Below are 6,239 nucleotides of genomic sequence, written 5' to 3' on the forward strand. Positions count from 1 at the left end.
AATACATGTTAGAGTCACCCAGCGGTTAAATCAATACATGTTAGAGTCACCCAGCGGTTAAATCAATACATGTTAGAGTCACCCAGCGGCTAAATCAATACATGTTAGAGTCACCCAGCGGTTACATGTTAGAGTCACCCAGCGGTTAAATCAATACATGTTAGAGTCACCCAGCGGTTAAATCAATACATGTTAGAGTCACCCAGCGGTTACATGTTAGAGTCACCCAGCGGTTAAATCAATACATGTTAGAGTCACCCAGCGGTTAAATCAATACATGTTAGAGTCACCCAGCGGTTACATGTTAGAGTCACCCAGCGGTTAAATCAATACCTGTTAGAGTCACCCAGCGGTTAAATCAATACATGTTAGAGTCACCCAGCGGTTAAATCAATACATGTTAGAGTCACCCAGCGGTTAAATCAATACATGTTAGAGTCACCCAGCGTTAAATCAATACATGTTAGAGTCACCCAGCGGTTAAATCAATACATGTTAGAGTCACCCAGCGGTTAAATCAATACATGTTAGAGTCACCCAGCGGTTAAATCAATACATGTTAGAGTCACCCAGCGGTTACATGTTAGTCACCCAGCGGTTACATCAATACATGTTAGAGTCACCCAGCGGTTAAATCAATACCTGTTAGAGTCACCCAGCGGTTAAATCAATACATGTTAGAGTCACCCAGCGGTTAAATCAATACATGTTAGAGTCACCCAGCGGTTAAATCAATACATGTTAGAGTCACCCAGCGGTTAAATCAATACATGTCACCCAGCGGTTAAATCAATACATGTTAGAGTCACCCAGCGGTTAAATCAATACATGTTAGAGTCACCCAGCGGTTAAATCAATACATGTTAGAGTCACCCAGCGGTTAAATCAATACCTGTTAGAGTCACCCAGCGGTTAAATCAATACATGTTAGAGTCACCCAGCGGTTAAATCAATACCTGTTAGAGTCACCCAGCGGTTAAATCAATACATGTTAGAGTCACCCAGCGGTTAAATCAATACCTGTTAGAGTCACCCAGCGGTTAAATCAATACATGTTAGAGTCACCCAGCGGTTAAATCAATACATGTCACCCAGCGGTTACATCAATACCTGTTAGAGTCACCCAGCGGTTACATCAATACCTGTTAGAGTCACCCAGCGGTTACATCAATACCTGTTAGAGTCACCCAGCGGTTACATCAATACATGTTAGAGTCACCCAGCGGTTACATCAATACCTGTTAGAGTCACCCAGCGGCTAAATCAATACATGTTAGAGTCACCCAGCGGTTACATCAATACCTGTTAGAGTCACCCAGCGGTTACATCAATACATGTTAGAGTCACCCAGCGGCTAAATCAATACATGTTAGAGTCAGTCAAATCCATGTTAGAGTCACCCAGCGTTACATCAATACCTGTTAGTCTCCCAGCCGTTAAATCAATACATGTTAGAGTCACCCAGCGGTTAAATCAATACATGTTAGAGTCACCCAGCGGTTAAATCAATACCTGTTAGAGTCACCCAGCGGTTACATCAATACCTGTTAGTCTCCCAGCCGTTAAATCAATACATGTTAGAGTCACCCAGCGGTTAAATCAATACATGTTAGAGTCACCCAGCGGTTAAATCAATACCTGTTAGAGTCACCCAGCGGTTAAATCAATACCTGTTAGAGTCACCCAGCGGTTACATGTTAGAGTCACCCAGCGGTTACATGTTAGAGTCACCCAGCGGTTACATCAATACATGTTAGAGTCACCCAGCGGTTAAATCAATACATGTTAGAGTCACCCAGCGGTTAAATCAATACCTGTTAGAGTCACCCAGCGGTTAAATCAATACCTGTTAGAGTCACCCAGCGGTTAAATCAATACCTGTTAGAGTCACCCAGCGGTTACATCAATACCTGTTAGAGTCACCCAGCGGCTAAATCAATACATGTTAGAGTCACCCAGCGGTTACATCAATACCTGTTAGAGTCACCCAGCCGTTAAATCAATACCTGTTAGAGTCACCCAGCGGTTAAATCAATACATGTTAGAGTCACCCAGCGGTTACATCAATACCTGTTAGAGTCACCCAGCGGTTACATGTTAGAGTCACCCAGCGGTTACATGTTAGAGTCACCCAGCGGTTACATCAATACATGTTAGAGTCACCCAGCGGTTAAATCAATACATGTTAGAGTCACCCAGCGGTTAAATCAATACATGTTAGAGTCACCCAGCGGTTAAATCAATACCTGTTAGAGTCACCCAGCGGTTACATCAATACATGTTAGAGTCACCCAGCGGTTAAATCAATACATGTTAGAGTCACCCAGCGGTTAAATCAATACATGTTAGAGTCACCCAGCGGTTAAATCAATACCTGTTAGAGTCACCCAGCGGTTAAATCAATACCTGTTAGAGTCACCCAGCGGTTACATGTTAGAGTCACCCAGCGGTTACATGTTAGAGTCACCCAGCGGTTACATGTTAGAGTCACCCAGCGGTTACATCAATACATGTTAGAGTCACCCAGCGGTTAAATCAATACATGTTAGAGTCACCCAGCGGTTAAATCAATACATGTTAGAGTCACCCAGCGGTTAAATCAATACCTGTTAGAGTCACCCAGCGGTTACATCAATACATGTTAGAGTCACCCAGCGGTTAAATCAATACATGTTAGAGTCACCCAGCGGTTAAATCAATACATGTTAGAGTCACCCAGCGGTTAAATCAATACCTGTTAGAGTCACCCAGCGGTTAAATCAATACATGTTAGAGTCACCCAGCGGTTAAATCAATACCTGTTAGAGTCACCCAGCGGTTAAATCAATACATGTTAGAGTCACCCAGCGGTTAAATCAATACCTGTTAGAGTCACCCAGCGGTTAAATCAATACCTGTTAGAGTCACCCAGCGGTTAAATCAATACCTGTTAGAGTCACCCAGCGGTTACATCAATACCTGTTAGAGTCACCCAGCGGTTACATCAATACCTGTTAGAGTCACCCAGCGGTTAAATCAATACCTGTTAGAGTCACCCAGCGGTTACATCAATACATGTTAGTCACCCAGCGGTTACATCAATACCTGTTAGAGTCACCCAGCGGTTAAATCAATACCTGTTAGAGTCACCCAGCGGTTACATGTTAGAGTCACCCAGCGGTTACATCAATACATGTTAGAGTCACCCAGCGGTTAAATCAATACATGTTAGAGTCACCCAGCGGTTAAATCAATACCTGTTAGAGTCACCCAGCGGTTACATCAATACATGTTAGAGTCACCCAGCGGTTAAATCAATACCTGTTAGAGTCACCCAGCGGTTAAATCAATACCTGTTAGAGTCACCCAGCGGTTACATCAATACATGTTAGAGTCACCCAGCGGTTAAATCAATACATGTTAGAGTCACCCAGCGGTTAAATCAATACATGTTAGAGTCACCCAGCGGTTAAATCAATACCTGTTAGAGTCACCCAGCGGTTAAATCAATACCTGTTAGAGTCACCCAGCGGTTAAATCAATACCTGTTAGAGTCACCCAGCGGTTAAATCAATACCTGTTAGAGTCACCCAGCGGTTACATCAATACATGTTAGAGTCACCCAGCGGTTACATCAATACCTGTTAGAGTCACCCAGCGGTTAAATCAATACATGTTAGAGTCACCCAGCGGTTACATGTTAGAGTCACCCAGCGGTTAAATCAATACATGTTAGAGTCACCCAGCGGTTAAATCAATACATGTTAGAGTCACCCAGCGGTTAAATCAATACATGTTAGAGTCACCCAGCGGTTAAATCAATACATGTTAGAGTCACCCAGCGGTTAAATCAATACATGTTAGAGTCACCCAGCGGTTAAATCAATACCTGTTAGAGTCACCCAGCGGTTAAATCAATACCTGTTAGAGTCACCCAGCGGTTAAATCAATACCTGTTAGAGTCACCCAGCGGTTACATCAATACATGTTAGTCACCCAGCGGTTACATCAATACCTGTTAGAGTCACCCAGCGGTTAAATCAATACATGTTAGTCACCCAGCGGTTACATGTTAGAGTCACCCAGCGGTTACATCAATACATGTTAGAGTCACCCAGCGGTTAAATCAATACATGTTAGAGTCACCCAGCGGTTAAATCAATACCTGTTAGAGTCACCCAGCGGTTAAATCAATACCTGTTAGAGTCACCCAGCGGTTAAATCAATACATGTTAGAGTCACCCAGCGGTTAAATCAATACCTGTTAGAGTCACCCAGCGGTTAAATCAATACAATAGTCCTTAAATCAATACATGTTAGAGTCACCCAGCGGTTAAATCAATACATGTTAGAGTCACCCAGCGGTTAAATCAATACCTGTTAGAGTCACCCAGCGGTTAAATCAATACCTGTTAGAGTCACCCAGCGGTTACATCAATACATGTTAGAGTCACCCAGCGGTTAAATCAATACATGTTAGAGTCACCCAGCGGTTAAATCAATACATGTTAGAGTCACCCAGCGGTTAAATCAATACATGTTAGAGTCACCCAGCGGTTAAATCAATACCTGTTAGAGTCACCCAGCGGTTAAATCAATACCTGTTAGAGTCACCCAGCGGTTAAATCAATACCTGTTAGAGTCACCCAGCGGTTAAATCAATACCTGTTAGAGTCACCCAGCGGTTAAATCAATACCTGTTAGAGTCACCCAGCGGTTAAATCAATACCTGTTAGAGTCACCCAGCGGTTAAATCAAGAGTCACCCATTACAATACCTGTTAGAGTCACCCAGCGGTTAAATCAATACCTGTTAGAGTCACCCAGCGGTTAAATCAATACATGTTAGAGTCACCCAGTGGTTACATCAATACATGTTAGAGTCACCCAGTGGTTACATCAATACCTGTTAGAGTCACCCAGTGGTTAAATCAATACCTGTTAGAGTCACCCAGCGGTTAAATCAATACCTGTTAGAGTCACCCAGTGGTTACATCAATACATGTTAGAGTCACCCAGTGGTTAAATCAATACCTGTTAGAGTCACCCAGCGGTTACATCAATACATGTTAGTCACCCAGCGGTTAAATCAATACATGTCACCCAGCGGTTAAATCAATACATGTCACCCAGCGGTTACATGTTAGAGTCACCCAGCGGTTACATCTGTGAGTGTTTCTGGGTGAGTCTCTAAGAGCTTTCCACGTCTGGGTTGTACAACATTTGCCCATTATTCTTTTTTTTAGTTCTTCAAGCTCTGTCAAGTTGGTTGTTGATCGTTGCTAGACAACCATTCTCAAGTCTTGCCGTAGATTTTCAAGCAGATTTAAGTCAAAACTAGGGGCCTCCCAAGTGGCGCAGCGGTCTAAGGCACTGCATCGTGATCCCTGGCTGTGTCACAACCGGCCGTGATCGGGAGTCCCATAGGGCAGAGCACAATTGGCCCATCGTTGTTCTGGTTAGGGGAGGGTTTGGTCGAGCGTAGTCCTGGTTAGGGGAGGGTTTGGTCCAGCGTAGTCCTGGTTAGGGGAGGGTTTGGCCCAGCGTCGTCCTGGTTAGGGGAGGGTTTGGCCCAGCGTCGTCCTGGTTAGGGGAGGGTTTGGCCCAGCGTTCTGGTTAGGGGAGGGTTTGGTCGAGCGTTGTTCTGGTTAGGGGAGGGTTTGGCCCATCGTTGTTCTGGTTAGGGGAGGGTTTGGCCCAGCGTCGTCCTGGTTAGGGGAGGGTTTGGCCCAGCGTTCTGGTTAGGGGAGGGTTTGGCCCAGCGTTGTTCTGGTTAGGGGAGGGTTTGGCCCATCATTGTTCTGGTTAGGGGAGGGTTTGGTCCAGCGTTGTTCTGGTTAGGGGAGGGTTTGGCCCAGCGTTGTTCTGGTTAGGGGAGGGTTTGGCCCATCGTTGTTCTGGTTAGGGGAGGGTTTGGCCCAGCGTCGTCCTGGTTAGGGGAGGGTTTGGCCCAGCGTTCTGGTTAGGGGAGGGTTTGGCCCAGCGTTCTGGTTAGGGGAGGATTTGGTCCAGCGTAGTCCTGGTTAGGGGAGGGTTTGGCCCATCGTTGTTCTGGTTAGGGGAGGGTTTGGTCCAGCGTTGTTCTGGTTAGCGGAGGGTTTGGCCCATCGTTGTTCTGGTTAGGGGAGGGTTTGGTCCAGCGTCGTCCTGGTTAGGGGAGGGTCATTGGTGCGGCTGGCTTCCGGGGTGAGCAGGCGGGTCTTTAAGAAGTGCGGTTAGTCGGGTCATGACTCGACCTCCGCGTCCCGAGCCCTTTGGGGA

General features: G+C 45.6%; 1 protein-coding gene across 1 annotated transcript in view; it reads left to right on the forward strand.

Moving 5' to 3' along the window:
- The window catches only part of ehbp1 (EH domain binding protein 1), a 447,197-nt gene that overhangs the window by 332,170 nt on the left and 108,788 nt on the right, over nucleotides 1–6,239 (forward strand).

This window comes from Oncorhynchus nerka, linkage group LG10 (assembly GCF_034236695.1).
Source record: "Oncorhynchus nerka isolate Pitt River linkage group LG10, Oner_Uvic_2.0, whole genome shotgun sequence".
In the NCBI taxonomy this organism is placed as follows: domain Eukaryota; kingdom Metazoa; phylum Chordata; class Actinopteri; order Salmoniformes; family Salmonidae; genus Oncorhynchus; species Oncorhynchus nerka.